Source organism: Pristiophorus japonicus, chromosome 6 (assembly GCF_044704955.1).
Source record: "Pristiophorus japonicus isolate sPriJap1 chromosome 6, sPriJap1.hap1, whole genome shotgun sequence".
NCBI lineage: Eukaryota > Metazoa > Chordata > Chondrichthyes > Pristiophoridae > Pristiophorus > Pristiophorus japonicus.
In genome coordinates, this window is record NC_091982.1 from 102404906 (window position 1) to 102421455 (window position 16550).

Here is a 16550-nt window from a genome sequence, read left to right on the forward strand (position 1 = left end):
AGTTTCTCTCCTATCATGCCTCATTGTCTTCAGTCCCAGCCACAAATTCTGTTCCCTAGCCACTGACTCCATCCATCTCCCTGGCCTCGCTCAGGCCAACATTGCCAGCATCGAGTCATTGACCAAGCTCAATTAGTTCCGATGGACGGCCACTTCGTCCGCATGCCCGATACTAGACTCCCAAAACAAGTGCTCTAATCAGAGCTCCGATACGGCTAGTGAACTCCAGGTGGGCAGAGGAAATGCTTCAAGAACACCCTCAAAGCCTCCTTGAAAAAGTGCAACATCCCCACCGACACCTGGGAATCCCTGGCCCAAGACCACTCGATGTGGAGGAGAAGCATCCGGGAAGACACTGAACTCCTTGAGTCCCTTTGCCAGGAACACGCGGAAGCCAAGCGCAAACTGCGGCAGGAGCGCATGCCAACCCAAGCACTCCAACCACCCGTCCCTTCAGTCACCGTCTGCCCCACCTGTGACAGAAACTGTAGGTACCGCATTGGTCTCTTCAGTCACCTGAGAACTCATCCTCCACTCTGAGGGATTGCCTAAGAAGAAGACCCTCGATAAACTTGAGCGCATCCAAAACTCTGCTGCCAATATCCTAACTCGTACAAGTCCTGTTTACCCATCACCCCTGTGCTCGCTGATCTACCTTAGCTCCCGGTCCAGCAAAGTCTCGATTTTGAAATTCTCATACTTGCTTTCAAGTCCTTCCATGGCCTCACCCCTCCCTATCCCTATATCCTCCTCCAGCCTTACAACCCTCCAAGATCTCTGCACTCTTCCAATTCTGGCCTTTTGCGCATCCCTGATTTTAATCGCTGCACCATTAGCGGCTGTGCCTTTAACTACCTGGGCCAGAATTGGAGGAATGTAGTGTTCACAAAGAATTGTAACCACTGCTGTAACTTGCCTCCTGTAGTTAAAAAAATAAAAATAAAAATCAAATTCCATAAAAACACAGCAGTTTGCATCTTTTCACATGTAACTTATTGGCTTTTTTGTTGGCATGTTCGAACTCCTTCTGTGCTTGACCACCATAGCCTGGACAGCGCAGGACAAAACTTGTGAGGGCCTTTAATTGTTCCTTTGGTAGAGGCATTCGCTGGTCTCCACCTCCTGCAGCTTTGCAAAGTTAAAGCCAGTTCTATTGTGTGGCAGGACTGCGAGAGGAAAACCTCTGTGATAATTTTTCTCACTCATTCTGCAGGATCTATGATGGTGTCTGTAAGAAATGCTACAAAATGTCTTTGAGGACCTGTCAGCTGTGTGAGCCAGTGGGAGTATGACTAAATCAGCACTGTGGATAATAATGTTCTTGCATCTTTTTTTACATGGCAAGTATAAATTATTTAAATTATTTTAATAATGCAGTAATTATTAAACTAAAGAGATATCCTGTCATACAAATTTTTCTGAATTCATTTAGAACAAAAGGCACCTTTTGGAGAGACACTGTCTGTAATACCTGTACTAAACATTGGGCTGGATTTTACAGTCAGCGGCGAAGGCACGAACTCAGCCATTGATTACACTTACACTTGCCCACAGACTTTCTGTGGGCTTTTACACTGGACCTTGCAGTTTTAGAGAGCCAAAACAGCGCAGCACCCTCCACAGGGTATCTGGGACCTGTGTGAACAGGGTGAGCATGTCTCCTCAACCAATCCGATTGACGAATCCTTCCTGAGCCACGATAGAATATTTCAGTCAATGTAAACTTACATACAGAAAGCAAAATAAAGAAAGGAAATTAAAAATGGGATTGAGAGAGAGATAAAAGAGACAGAAAAAGTAAAAAAAAAAATTAAATTTGTTAATTTAAAAAAATCTCCAACAATAATTAAAATCTGAAGGAATGAGATGCCACATTTGTAAAAGTAAATTGTTTGGCAGTAACCAAGACTTAACACGCCATTAAAATTTCAATTACACATGATTGGACAAGCCCGCATTTTATTCTGCCATGTTTAGTGGGTCTCTAGAGTGCAAAATCTGAAGCTTTACGCCGTTCCATGTGCTTCAATGGCGACCTCTCGGTGAGATTCTGGTATAGTGCAGCCTCTGGAGGAGCGGGGCAACTCAGACAGTAACTTCCTGATTTGCACAGAGCACAGGGCATCAGCACCTGACCACATAGCTGCCCGCGACGCCAGAGATGGCCTCACCAGGGCCACATTTACTGCACTTGACACTGTACACACTGGCAGCCACATGATGCGCCAGATTGGCACCACCCCACACCAACACCATAAAGCATTTCTACAATGCCCAAGCCATTCCTTTCACACTCATCAACAGGCTTTGTTGGATCACCTGGGTAGGTCTGTGTTGACCATGGGAAGGGGAGAGAACCTCCCTGCATGCTTTGATATCCTCCATAACCATATGGAGGGAGTCATGGGAGAGCCTGGGTGCAGCCCTGCACCTCTATGCAGTAATTGTCAGTGTTTGCAGCACCTCAGTGCTGTTGAACACTGTCAGCACAACTGTCATAATAAAGTCGGAGATGGTCCCTTTAAGGAAACCAACTGATAATGCATCATCAAATGACATCATCAGACCTGCTGCCTCTAATTGGCCGGGAAACGCGTTGGGCAGGCTTAACAAGCCCAATCAAGGTAAATTCATTTCACAGAGCAGGTTGGAGACCGTAGCGGGGTCGGGACCCGCCACCGACATCGTCCGCCACAGATCGCAGAGGTAGGGAAAATCCTGGCCTGTGCGTAAATTAAACGTTTTAAAAACTGTTTTCCCTTTTCTAAGCATTCACTCTTTTATCTAACTAACATCCTATATTGTACATTTGCTAGTACTTTTCTCTGATTTGTTAATATTCAAAACATTGAACTTATGTTTTTTCCCTGTGCTTCTGGTGTCCCACGGTCATTTTGTAGTTAGCTGGGATCTGCATTGCTCTTTCCATATCAGAAGCCTAAATATGCATTTGTTCTTTAGTTTTAGGTCAGTTGCCTGCTCCACAGAATGTGAATTTAACTTCTGAAAACTTTAGGTATATTGTGACATGGGAACCGGGAGCTAGGTCACCTCCAAACACGCGGTACACAGTCAAGGCCGGCACGTTACGGTGAGCACCTGTGTTGGATTTCTGAAATATTTCTGCAGTGAGTCCATTGTGTTTTTGGCATTCAGTCTCAAGATGTGGGCATCGCTGGCAAGGCCGACATTTATTACCCATCCCTAGGTTGCTTTTAGGGTGGTGGTGGTGGGCCTTCTTGAACTGCTGCAGTCCGTGTGGTGAAGGTTCTCCTGCAGTGCTGTTTGGTAGGGAAGTTCCATGATTTTGACCCGGCGACGATGAAGGAACGGTGATATATGTCCAAATCAGGATGGTGTGTGATTTGATGTTCCCATGCACCTGATGCCCTTGTCCATCTAGGTGGTGGCGGTTGTGGGTTTGGGAGGTGCTGTTGAAGAAGCCTTGGCAAGTTGGTGCAGTGCATCCTGTAGATGGTACACACTGCAGACACTGCGGCTGGTCATGGTGGGAGTAGATGTTTAAGGTGGTGGATGGGCTGCTTTGTCCTGGATGATGTCGAGCTTCTGGAGTGTTATTGCAGCTACACCCATCCAGGAAAGTGGAAATTGCTGTCATGTTTCCTGCAGACCAGGACTCAGACTTACATTAATGGTTTCCATTAGAAACAGAGAGTCAGCAAGCTCCGAGACTCACCATCGTAATACTTTGCACTTGCATCCCTTCGTGATGTGAAAGCCCTCATTTATCTCAGACAATGGCCTGGAATTTCCTAGGCCTATGACCACATACACAGTGCGTACATGGCCATAAATGCGTCGCAAGTTCCGGGTTTTCGCATGGGCTGCGTATGTGCGAAAACCTGGAACTTGCGATCTGTCAAGAATCTCATTGCCGGTGTGGGATTTTCCTGTGCATTTCCCTACAAGAATCTTATCGACAGATCTTACGCTTCCCCAAGAAAGGACATTTGCTGGAGGGGAGTTGGGCTATTTGCCCAACTACTGCCCAGCAAATGCCCGCAAAACTCTTACGCCTGGTAAAAGCAGGTGCAAGGATTCCTTTTACCAGCATAAGAGTTTAAAAGTTTTAAAAATTATTTGAACATAAAAAAACTTTTAAATTATAATGTTATAGGCCCTGAAATTCTGGCCTCCCCGGGTCCATACTGAGTGTGTACGGACCCGGGAAGGCATTGCAAAAGCCGGTTTTAGGCGCGCAATGCACACGCGCCAAAAAACGGCTTTTCCGATCTGTCAAGTTTCTGGCTTGACAGATCGCACGCATCTAGGGAAGAAGGACATTCCCATCTCTTGCCCTGCGAATGTCCTTAAAACTTTTGCACCTGGTAAAAGCAGGCACATGGCTGACTTTTACCAACATAAGAGTTTTAAAACATATCAAAAAAATTAAAAAAAAATGTAAAAATACACATTTATGTTAAAAACTCTGCCCACTCAGGTAATTTTATTTTAAACCATAATTCAAACTTTCTAAAAAAAAAATCGGCAAATATATTTTTTTCAAAAACATTTCTGACAACTTTAATTTCTGTAATGTATATTATGTGAAGTGTTTTTTAAAATGTTTTTTGTAGTGTTTGGATACTTGGGGTGTTTCTCATTCATAGTAATAGGAATTTCGGACTTACGAAACTCCAATTAATGTGAATGAGAAAATACTTTACCGTGATTGGGTGTCCAAGCCCACATGACTCCTACGGATGTCCCAACGTGAACGCGCTCCGTTGCGCAAGAAGAGGAGGCCTCAAGTCCGGGATCTCTTGTGAGCATTCAACCAAAAGGTAAGTGCGCATCTTTTCATCTATTTTTAAATATTTAAAGGAGCCATGGCCACATTACATTTGAAGGCTCATTTAGGATTGTGCAGGCACAGCACTGGACCATTGGAGTGTTGCAGAGACCAGCAAACATGACTGCACAGAGACAGAGGGCTGCACCCAGGTTCTCAGATGACTCCCTCCATATGCTTGTGAGTGAGAGCACACAGGAAGGTCCTCTTCCCTTCCGATGGGTGAAGAGAGCTACCCAGCAGATCAAAGGAGCCTGGCTCCAAATAGCAGAGGAGGTCAACAGCAGGGATGTTCAGGAGGACCTGAGTATAGTGCCAGAAACGTTTCAATGATCTCATTAGATAAGGAACTGTGAGTACTAAACCATACTCAACTTCTGATGCCCTTTGTCCTGTGCAGCATCAGGTGGTTGAGGAGAAGTTTGGTGGTGTTGTTGGCACTGCTGGTGTTGCTGGTGTTGGGATTCATCGTGGTCCGATTCTGAGGACCAAGGTGAGACAATATAAACGGCACCCATGCTTCATCATCATCATCATCATAGGCAGTTCTTCGAAATCGAGGAAGACTTGCTTCCACTCTAAAAGTGAGTTCTCAGGTGACTGTACACTCCAATGCAGGAATTACATGTAAGCACTGTAAGGGGAGCTTGGGGTGTGGGTTCGAATCCACACTCCCCTGGGGTTCTGTACATGCAATTTATGAGGATGGGTGAGTAATGAGGCACCAGACACGGTGGGTAGGAGTGCAAAATGGCTAATGTTGTTTATTTAGAATAGTAAACGCACACAGATAGAGGGCATAGGAAGAGTTTGTAAATAGCAGTAATGGCACAATCTCACTCAACAACACGAAAAATTCTCGCAACAGGGCAGGGAAAGATAAAAGGTTGAAACATTCCACTCACACACAACCACATCTCCCACTCCCACCCTTCTTACCAATTCCTATCCTAAATTGAGTCTGTGAGGGAGTTTGGGCTATACTCACAATCCTATCAACTCCGGGGTTCTGGGGGCACTTATTTCAGCTCGGGATCCCTCTGGAGTGGGCTTTACATTGTTGGCTGGTTCGGTTTTCCTCCTCGATGTTGCGTTGGTTTCTTCTATTTGCCACTCGGTTGGCTCCTAAGCAAAAATCTGCTGGAGTTAAGCACACCTTCCCCAGAGCGAGGGCCCTGTGAAGAGCTGACTCAACTCCCCTTTAACTCAACTCAACCACAAAGAAAACTTACTCCCACCTTCTTAACTCAACTCTACAACTCAATGCAAAAGCTGACTCCAACCTCCAACCTCCAACCTCCAACCTCCAACCTCAAAAACCTCCTTGTGTGTTTTTGTAGCTTTTCTTATAGTCCGTTCATCTTCGCGCCAAAACTGCATTCCATTGTCTTGGGTCTTCCTTGAATAAAATGGGGTGTGAATGGCAGTTCGATGTGTATCGATCTGTCTGGAATGGGAGATTGACCACACCTCCTGTATCCTGTCGCTCGCTGATGGGGTGAATGAAGATGATTGTTCACTATCTCGACAGAGGTGCCACTCTGTCTGGGCTGGCCAAAATGATTGCATCAGACCTGTGGGCCTTTGTTTAATTATTCAAACTGATACCCTTTGTGTTGCCTTGTGTATTATTGGGGAGATTTTGCCTGGACATGTTGCCTCTTCTGTGAGCGTTTTACACGAAAAGCTGGAGAAATGTCCTTTTAAAATATAAAGTTGCCTTGTATCCATTTTCCTGGAAGAACCGAATGTACACTCTTCCCCCTTATGGTAGCTGGCTCATCCCCCGTCTGGTTCCGTGCCCCTGCAACACTGTCTGTTACTGTACAGGGTGGCCAGAGTCCCATCATCCTCCGCGGTTTACAGGCTGTTGGCTGCAGTTGGTCATTTTAAACATGGCATCTTCCCATTCTCCCTGCCAAATGTCTCCTTGGTTTGTTTTGCAGAACCTTACAGCACTCATGCTTATGTAATAGATGGCAGGTCAAGTAGAGATGAGAGAACCAAGCTGTCCATGGTGGCATATGTTGTACCAATGAGGTGACAGTGGATCCCAGCTTTGCTGAAAGCCTTGCAACCTGTAGAAAGCTAAATTTCTGCTGACATTGTACTCAGCGATAGCATCTGCCTTAGGAAAGTAAGCAGGTATCAGGTGGGAGTATTTATTGTGCCTTCCATGTTGTGCACTAATGTGTTCTATCAATGGGCACTGGACTGGCACTGGAATTTCTTTCAAACATGCCAACGTCAAATTTCCTCTTGCAGCCATTATAATTCATGTACTGTAGTGGAATTAGCTCCTATTTAATATATTAGTAATTTTCACAAATTGCCCAATGTTATTCAGTATTATATGTGTGTAATATTGAGTATACATAAAAAGAGCATAGTATCATGCAGAAGGATGGCATTCGGTTCATATTGCCAGTACCGGCTCTTTAAGAGAGCTATCCAATTAGTTTCACACCTCTGCTCTTTCCTCATAGCCACAGTAACAAAACAGCTCTCATCAAAGTCGCAAATGACATCCTTTTGTGACTGTGACAAAGGCAAACTATCCCTCTTCGTCCTTCTTGTCATGCCTGTAGCCTTTGACACGGTTGACCACTTCATCTTTCTCCAATGCCTTTCCACCGTGGTCCAGCTGGGTGGGACTGCACTAGCCTGGTTCCATTCTTATCCATCTAATCATAGCCAGACAATCACCTGCAATGGCTCCTCTTCCCATCCCCGCATAGTTACCTCTTGTGTCCCCAAGGATCTATCCTTGGCCCTCACCTATTATTCATCTATATGCTGCCCCTTGGCAACATCATCCGAAAACACATTGTCAGTTTCCACATGTACGCTGATGACACCCAGCTCTACCTCACTACTACTTCACTCAACCCCCCCACTCAGTCTCTAAATTGTCAGACTGCTTGTCCGTGAGCAGAATCTTTATCCAATTGAATATTGGGAAGACCGAAGCCATTGTTTTCGGTCTGTGCCAAAAACTCCGTTCCCTAGCCACTGACTCCATCCCTCTCCCCAACTTCTGTCTGAGGCTGAACCAGACTGTTCACAACCTTGATGTCATATTTAACCCTGAAATGAGGTTTCGATCACATATCAGCAGCATAATTAAGACCACCTATTTCCACCTCTGCAACATCGCCCGCCTCCGCCTCTGCCTTAGCTCGTCTGTTGCTGAAGCCCTCATTCATGCCTTTGTTACCTCTAGACTTGTCTATTCCAACGCACTCCTGGCTGGCCTCCATATTCTACTCTACGTAAACTAGAAGTGATCCAAAACTTGGCTTCCCATGTCATAATTCGCACCAAGTCCTGCTCACCTATCACCCTGTGCTCGCTGACCAAATTGGCTCCCGGTTAAGCAACGCCTCGATTTCAAAATTCTCATCCTTATTTTCAAATCCCTCTACGGCCTCACCCTTCCCTATCTCTGTATTCTCCTCCAGTCCTACAACCCCCGAGACGTCTGCACTCCTCTAATTCTGCCTGATTATAATCGCTCAACCATTGGTGGCCGTGCCTTCTGTTGCCTAGGCCCTAAACTCTGGAATTTCCTGCCTAAACCTCTCCGCCTCTCTACCTCTCTTTCCCCTTTCAAGATGCTTCTTAAAATCTACCTCTTTGACCAAGCTTTTGGTCATTTGCCCTAATATCTCCTTATGTGGCTCGGTGCCAAATTTTTTGTCTCATAATACTCCTGTGAAGCGCCTTGGGACGTTTCACTACATTAAAGGTGCTGTATAAATACAAGTTGTTGTTGTTGTATATTGAATCTGCTTCCATCATCCTTTCAGGCAATTTATTCCAGATCATAACAACTTGCGTATAGAATTCTCCTGTAACCTTTGCCAATTATTTAAATCTGTGCTTTCATAATTTTGCACACCTACTAAATCTTCGCTTAACTATCTCTGCTCTAAGGAGAACAATCCCAGCTTCTCCAGTCTTTCCACATAACTGAAATCCCTCATCCCTGGTACCATTCTAGTAAATTTCCTCTGCACACCCTCCAAGGCCTTCACCTCCTTCCTAAAGTATGGTGCCCAGAATTGGATACAATATACCAGCCAAGGCCTAACCGGAGATTTATAAAGGTTTACCATAACCTCCTTGCTTTTGTATTTTATGCTGCTATTTATAAAGCCATAAATCCCATTTGTTTTTGAACAACCTCATCAACCTATTCTGGCACCTTCAAAGGTGACACGAGCAGTCCTCATAGAATAGAATCATAGAAATTTAGAAACAGAAATTTATAGCACAGAAGGAGGCCATTTCAGCCCATCATGTTCGTGCCGGCCGACAAAGAGCCGCACGGCCCTCGGTCAGCAGTCCTGAAGGTTACATATAAACCTATGAACAATGGCGGACAGGTAAAGAGCATCCGGCCCAACCAGTCCGCCCCACACAACTGCAAAACCCCATGTATTGCAACATTTTACGCTCCACTCCACCCGGAGCCATGCGATCTCCTGGGAGAGGCAAAAAAGCAGATAAAAACCCAGGCCAATTGGGGAACAAATCTGGGAAAATTCCTCTCCAACCCATCCAGGCGATCGAAACTAGTCCAGAAGACCACTCTGGCCGTATTAGATTCTCTGAAGTACTTACTATCGTATCTGCGGCAGCCAGCCAGAGGTTATCCATTCTAATCCCACTTACCAGCTCTCGGTCCATAACCCTGCAGGTTATGGCACTTAAAGTGCCATGCAAGCACCTTTTAAATGTGTTGAGGGTTTCTGTCTCTACCAGCTTTCCAGGCAGTGAGTTCCAGACCCTCACAACCCATTGCATGAAGAAGCTTCCCCTCAAATCCCCTCTAAACCTTCCACCAACCACCTTAAACCTATGCCCCCTCATTTGTAACAAAATAGATGAGTTGATGGCACAAATTGAGACAAATGGGTATGATCTGATAGCCATTACAGAGACATGGTTGCAAGGTGACCAGGATTGGGAATTAAATATTCAGGGGTATTTGACAATCTGGAAGGACAGACAGAAAGGAAAAGGAGGTGGGGTAGCTCCATTGAAAAAGGATGGAATCACTGCAATAGTGAGAAACGATATATGCTCAAAGGATCAGGATGTTGAAACAGTTTGGGTGGAGATAAGGAATAATAAGGGGAAAAAAAATCACTGGTGGGCCTAGTATATAGGCCCCCTAACAGTAGCAACTCTGCTGGTTGGAGCATAAACCAGGAAATAGTGGGGGTGCGTGTAAAAAAGGTACAGCAATAATCATTGGTAATTTTAACCTCCATATTGATTGGACAAATCAAATTGGTCAGGGTAGCCGTGAGGAAGAGTTCATAGAGTGCATAAGAGATGTGTTCCTTGAGCAGTATGTAACGGAACCAACCAGGGGGCAGGTTATCCTAGATCTGGTCCTGTGTAATGAGACAGGAGTAATAAACAATCACCTAGTAAAGGATCCCCTTCGAATGAGTGATCAAAGCATGATTGAGTTTCAAGTTCAGATGGAGGGTGAGAAAGTTGGATCTCTAACCAGCGTACTAAGCTTAAATAAAGGAGACTATGAAGTTATGAGGGCAGAGTTGGCTAAATTGGACTGGGAAAATAGATTGAAATGTGGGATGGTTGATGAACTGTGGTGTACATTTAAAGAGATAATTCACAATTCTCAAGAAAAATATATTTCAGTAAGGAGGAAATGGTGCACGAGAAAAGGCGGCCATCCGTGGCTAACTAAAGAAATAAAGGACAGTATCTGATTAAAAACAAGGGCATACAAAGTGGCCAAAAGTACTGGGAGGAAAGAAGACTGTGAAGCTTTTAAAAGCCAGTAAAGAATGACTAAAAAAATGATTAAGAAAGGAAAGATAGACTATGAAGGTAAACTAGCACAAAATATAAAAACAGATAGTAAGAGTTTCTATAGGTATATAAAAAGGAAAAGAGTGGCTGAAGTAAATGTTGGTCCCTTAGAGGACGAGACCAGGGAATTAGTAATGGGGAACATGGAGGTGGCAGAAACTCTAAACAAGTATTTTGTATCAGTTTTTATGGTAGAGGACAGAAACAATATTCCAACAGTGGATAGTCAAGGGGCTATAGCGGGGGAGGAACTTAACACAATCACAATCACTAAGGAGGCGGTGCTCAGTAAGATAATGGGACTAAAGGCAGATAAATCCGCTGAACCTGATGGCTTGCATCCTAGGGTCTTAACAGAAGTAGCGGCAGGGATAGTGGGTGCATTGGTTGTTATTTACCAAAATTCCTTGGATTCTGGGGAGGTCCCAACAGATTGGAAAATTGCAAATGTAACGCCCCTATTCAAAAAAGGAGGCAGACAAAAAGCAGGAAACTATACACCAGTTAGCCTAACATCTGTGGTTGGGAAAATGTTGGAGTCCATTATTAAAAAGGCAGTAACAGGACATTTGGAAAAGCAAAATTTGGTCAGGCAAAGTCAGCATGGATTTATGAAGGGGAAGTCATGTTCGATAAATTTGCTGGAATTCTTTGAGGATGTAATGAACAGGGTGGATAAAGGGGAACCAGTGGATGTGGTGTAATTGGACTTTCAGAAGGCATTTGACAAGGTGCCACACAAAAGTTTACTGCACAAGATAAAACTTCACAGGGTTGGGGGCATGGATAGAAGATTGGCTGACAAACAAAAAATAGAGAGTCGGGATAAATGGGTCATTCTCTGGTTGGCAATCAGTAACGAGTGGGGTGCCGCAGGGATCAGTGTTGGGACCTCAACTATTTACAATCTATATTAACGACTTGGAAGAGGGGACTGAGTGTAACTTAGCCAAGTTTGCTGATGATACAAAGATGGGAGGAAGGGCAATGTGTGAGGAGGACATAAAGAGGCTGCAGGAGGACATAGACAGGCTAAGTGAGTGGGCAAGAATTTGGCAGATGGAGTATAATGTTGGAAAATGTGAGGTCATGCACTTTGGCAGAAAAAAAATCAAAGAGCAAGTTATTATTTAAATGGGGAAAGATTGCAAAGTACTGCAGTACAGCAGGACCTGGGGTACTTGTGCATGAAACACAAAAGGATAGTATGCAGGTACAGCAAATGATCAGGAAGGCCAATGGAATCTTGGCCTTTATTGCAAAGGGGATGGAGTATAAAAGCAGGGAAGTTTTGTTACAGCTGTGCAGGGTATTGGTGAGGCCACACCTGGAATACTGCGTGCAGTTTTGGTTTCCATATTTGCGAAAGGATATACTTGCTTTGGAGGCAATTCAGAGAAGGTTCACTAGATTGATCCTGGGGATGAGGAGGTTGAATTATGAGGAAAGGTTGAGTAGGTTGGGCCTCTACTCATTGGAATTCAGAAGAATGAGAGATGATCTTATAAAAATGTATAAGATTATGAGGGGGCTTGACAAGGCGGATGCATAGAGAATGTTTCCACTGGTGGGGGAGACTAGAACTAGAGGCCATGATCTTAGAATAAGGGGCCGCCAATTTAGAACTGAGATGAGGAGAAATTTCTTCTCTCAGGGTTGTGAATCTATGGAATTCGCTGCCTCAGAGAGCTGTGGAAGCTGGGACATTAAATAAATTTAAGACCGAAATAAATAGTTTCTTGAGCGATGAGTGGTTATGGGGAGCAGACGGGGAAGTGGAGCTGAGTCCATGATCAGATCAGCCAAGATCTTATTGAATGGCGGAGCAGACTCAAGGGGCCTTATGGCCTACTCCTGCTCCTATTTCTTATGTTCTGATGTTCTTATAATTCACCCCCCCCACACCAAGAGAAATAGGCCCTGGCTATCCACTATATCCAGGCCCCTCAAAATTTTATACACCCCAATGAGGTCTTCCTTCAGCCTCCTCTGTTCCAAGGAGAACAAACCCAGCCTATCCAATCTGTCCTCATAGCTAAGATTCTCCATTCCAGGTAGCATCCTCATAAATCTCCTCTGCATCCTCTCCAGTGTAATCATGTCCTTCCTATAATACGGCGGCCAGAACTGCACACAGTATTCCAGCTGTGGCCTAACCAGTGTATTATACAATTTAAGCATAACCTTCCTGATCTTGTATTTCATGCCTCGGCCAATAAAGGCAAGTATTCCGTATTCCTTCTTAACCACCTTATCCACCTGGCCTGCTACTTTCAGGGATCTGTGGTCAAGCACTCCAAGTCCCTTTATTCATCTACACTTCTAAGTAGCCCACCATTTAACATGTATAGCCTTTCCTTATTAGCCCTCCCCAAGTGCTTTACCTCATACGTCTCTGAATTAAATTCCATTTGCCACTGTTCTGCCCACCTGACCAGTAGATTAATATCCTCCCACAGTCCATGAATTTCCTCTTTATTATCAACCACATAGCCAATCTTAGTGTCATCTGCAAAATTTTAATCATACCCCCTATATTCAAATCTAGATCATTGATGTATACCACAAAAAGCAAGGGACCTAGTACTGAGCCCTGTGGAACCCCACTGGAAACATCCTTCCAATCACAAAAACATCCATCAACGATTACCCTTTGCTTCCTACCTCTAAGTCAATTTTGGATCCAACTTGCCACTTTTCCTTGGATCCCATGGGCTTTTACCTTCGTGACCAGTCTGCCATGTGGGACCTTATCAAAAGCTTTGCTAAAGTCCATGTACAGTATATCATACGCTCTACCCTCATCAACCCTCCTGGTTACCTCCTCGAAAAATTCAATCAGGTTAGTCAAACACGATCGTCCCTTAACAAATCCATGCTGACTGTCCCTAATTAATCCTTGCCTTTCTAAATGTAGATTTATCCTGTCCTTCAGAATTTTTTCTAATAATTTTCCCACCATTGAGGTTAGGCTGACAGGCCTGTAATCCCTTTCTTCCTTCTTAAACAAGGATACCACATTAGCAGTCCTCCAATCCTCTGACACCATGCTTGAATCCAAAGAGGACTGGAAAATGATGATCAAGGCCTCTGCTATTTCCTCTTTTACTTCGCTCAACAGCCTGGGATGCATTTCATCTGACACAGACGGTGACCATTTCGGCTCATCATATTCTTGCCGGCTGAGAGCTATCCAGCCTAATCCCCACTTTCCAGTTCTAGGTCCGTAGCCTTGTAGGTTACGGCACTTCAAGTGCATATCTAAGTACTTTTAAAATGTGGTGAGGGTTTCTGCCCCTACCATCCTTTCAATCAGTGAGCTCCAGACCTCCATCACCCTCTGGGTGAAACAAATTGTCCTCAAATCCCCTCTAAACCTTCTACCAATTACTTTAAATCTATGCCCCCTGGTTGTTGACCCTTCTGCTAAGGGAAATAGGTCCTTCCTATCCACTCTATCTAGGCCCCTCATAATTTTATACATCTCAATTAGGTCTCTCCTCAGCCTCATAAAAAGTGTTTTTGATTATTTACAAAGAGCCATTAAATAAATGGTGTCAACATGCATCATCAGGCGCCTATAGCTAATATCTTGATGACAGTGACTCATGTCTCTTCCTTTCTCCGTCCCCCCAAAAAATCCATAAGGTTTTCCAAACAGTTGTTAATGCGTTCCTTTAAAGATTACCTAATGGTGCTTCTCCCATTATTCCAGCACTCTTTTTCCTGGCCTCCCATTCTCCATTGTCCATAAACTCCAAGTCCAAAATGCACCATCTGTATCCTGTCCTGTACTAAATCCTGCTCGCTGACCTACATTGGCTCCCTATCCCTCAACATATTAATTGCAAACTCTTTCGCCTGGAATTTCCACAGGGGTTTTCCGTTCTCCCACTGTAACTTCAGCAGAATATTGCTGCAACCCCTGGAGAAATTATATAACTGGCTAAAAAAGCCCATTTGCACTGATTTTCCAGGGATTCTGCCAATCTCCTGTCAAAGTTATGGCGGTAAATTGGGAGAACACCGCAGAAAATTTTTTCCTATTTATTCTCGTAGTCAAACCCCTCGATGGCATTGCCGCACCCTATCTTTGCCATCTCCTCCAGCCTTGTATCGTTCCCCACATCCTTTGGTCCTTTTGTTCATAATGCCCTTCTTTATTGCACCTTTGGTGGCAGAGTTTCCAGCTGCCTTGTGCCCAGTTTCTCTAACCTCTCCATAGAAACATAGAAATTTACAGTGCAGAAGGAGGCCAGTTCGGCCCATTGTGTCCGCGCCGGCCGGGAAAGAGCCGCACAGCCCTTGGTGAACAGCCCTAAAGGTTACATATAAACCTATGAACAATGACGGAAAGGCAAAGAGCACCCAGCCCAACCAGTCCGCCTCACACAACTGTGACACCCCTTATACTGAAACATTCTACACTCCACCACAACCGGAGCCATGTGATCTCTTGGGAGAGGCAAAAAATAGATAAAAACCCAGGCCAGTTTAGTGAGAAAAAATCTGGGAAAATTCCTCTCCGACCCATTCAGATGATCAAAATTAGTCCAGGAGATCACCCTGGCTGTATTCTATTTCCTGCAGTACTTACCATTATATCTGCGCCATTCAACAAAAGGTCATCCAGTCTAATCCCAATTACCAGCTCTAGGTCTGTAACCCTGCCGGTTACTGCACTTCAAGTGCCCATTCAACCATCTCTTAAAAGTGGTGAGGGTTTCTGCATCCCACTCTTTCTTGCAGCGAGTTCGAGATCTCCACAGCCCTATGCGTAAAGAAGCCACCCCTCAAATCCCCTCTCAACCTTCCACCTTAAAACTATGCTCCCTCGTAATAGACCCCTCCACCAATGGAAATAGACCCTTACTATCCACTATGTCCAAGCCCCTCAATATTTAGTACACCTCAATGAGGTCTCCTCTCAACCTCCTCTGTTCCAATGAGAACAAACCCAGCCTATCCAATCTGTCCTCATAACTAAGATTCTCCATTCTAGGCAGCATTCTAGTAAATCTCCTCTGCACCCTCTCTATTGCAATCATGTCCTTCCAATAATACAGTGACCAGAACTGCACGCAGTATTCCAGCTGTGGCCTAACTAAAGTATTATACAATTTAAGCATAACCTCGCTGCTCTTATATTCTATGCCTCGGCCAATAAAGGCAAGCATTCGTATGCCTTCTTAACCACCTTATCCACCTGGCCTGCTACTTTCAGGGCTCTGTGGACAAGCACTCCAAGGTCACTTTGTTCATCTACACTATTAAGTGGCCTACCACTTAATGTGTATACCCTTTCCTTATTAGCCCTCCCAAAATGCATCACCTCAAACTTCTCTGAATTAAATTCTATTTGCCACTGCTCTGCCCACCTGATCAGTAGACCTCCTGCTGCCCATGATTTTCCTCTTCATTATCAACCACACAGCCAATTTTAGTGTCGTCTGAAAACTTCTTAATCACACTCCCTATATTCAAATCTAAATCATTGATATATACCACAAAAAACAAGGGGCCCACTGGAAACATCCTTCCGTCACATAAATATCCATCAACCATTATCCTTTGCTTCCTACCTCCAAGCCAATTTTGAATCCAACTTGCCACTTTGCCCTGTATCCCATGGGCTTTAACCTTCATGACCATTCTATCAAGTGGGACTTTATCAAAAGCCTTGCTAAAATCCATATATACTACATCGTACACACTACCCTCATCGACCCTCTTAGTTACCTCCTCAAAAAATTCAATCAGGTTAGTCAAACACGATCTTCCCTTAACAAATACATGCTGATTGTCCCTAATTAATCCTTGCCTTTCCAAATGCAGATTTATCCTGTCTTTCAGGATTTTTTCTAATAATTTTCCCACTACTGAC

General features: G+C 44.4%; 1 pseudogene; it reads left to right on the forward strand.

The window, feature by feature from the left end:
- The first annotated feature begins 1237 nt into the window (after positions 1-1237).
- The window catches only part of LOC139265193 (interferon gamma receptor 1-like), a 44283-nt pseudogene continuing 28970 nt past the window's right edge, over positions 1238-16550 (forward strand).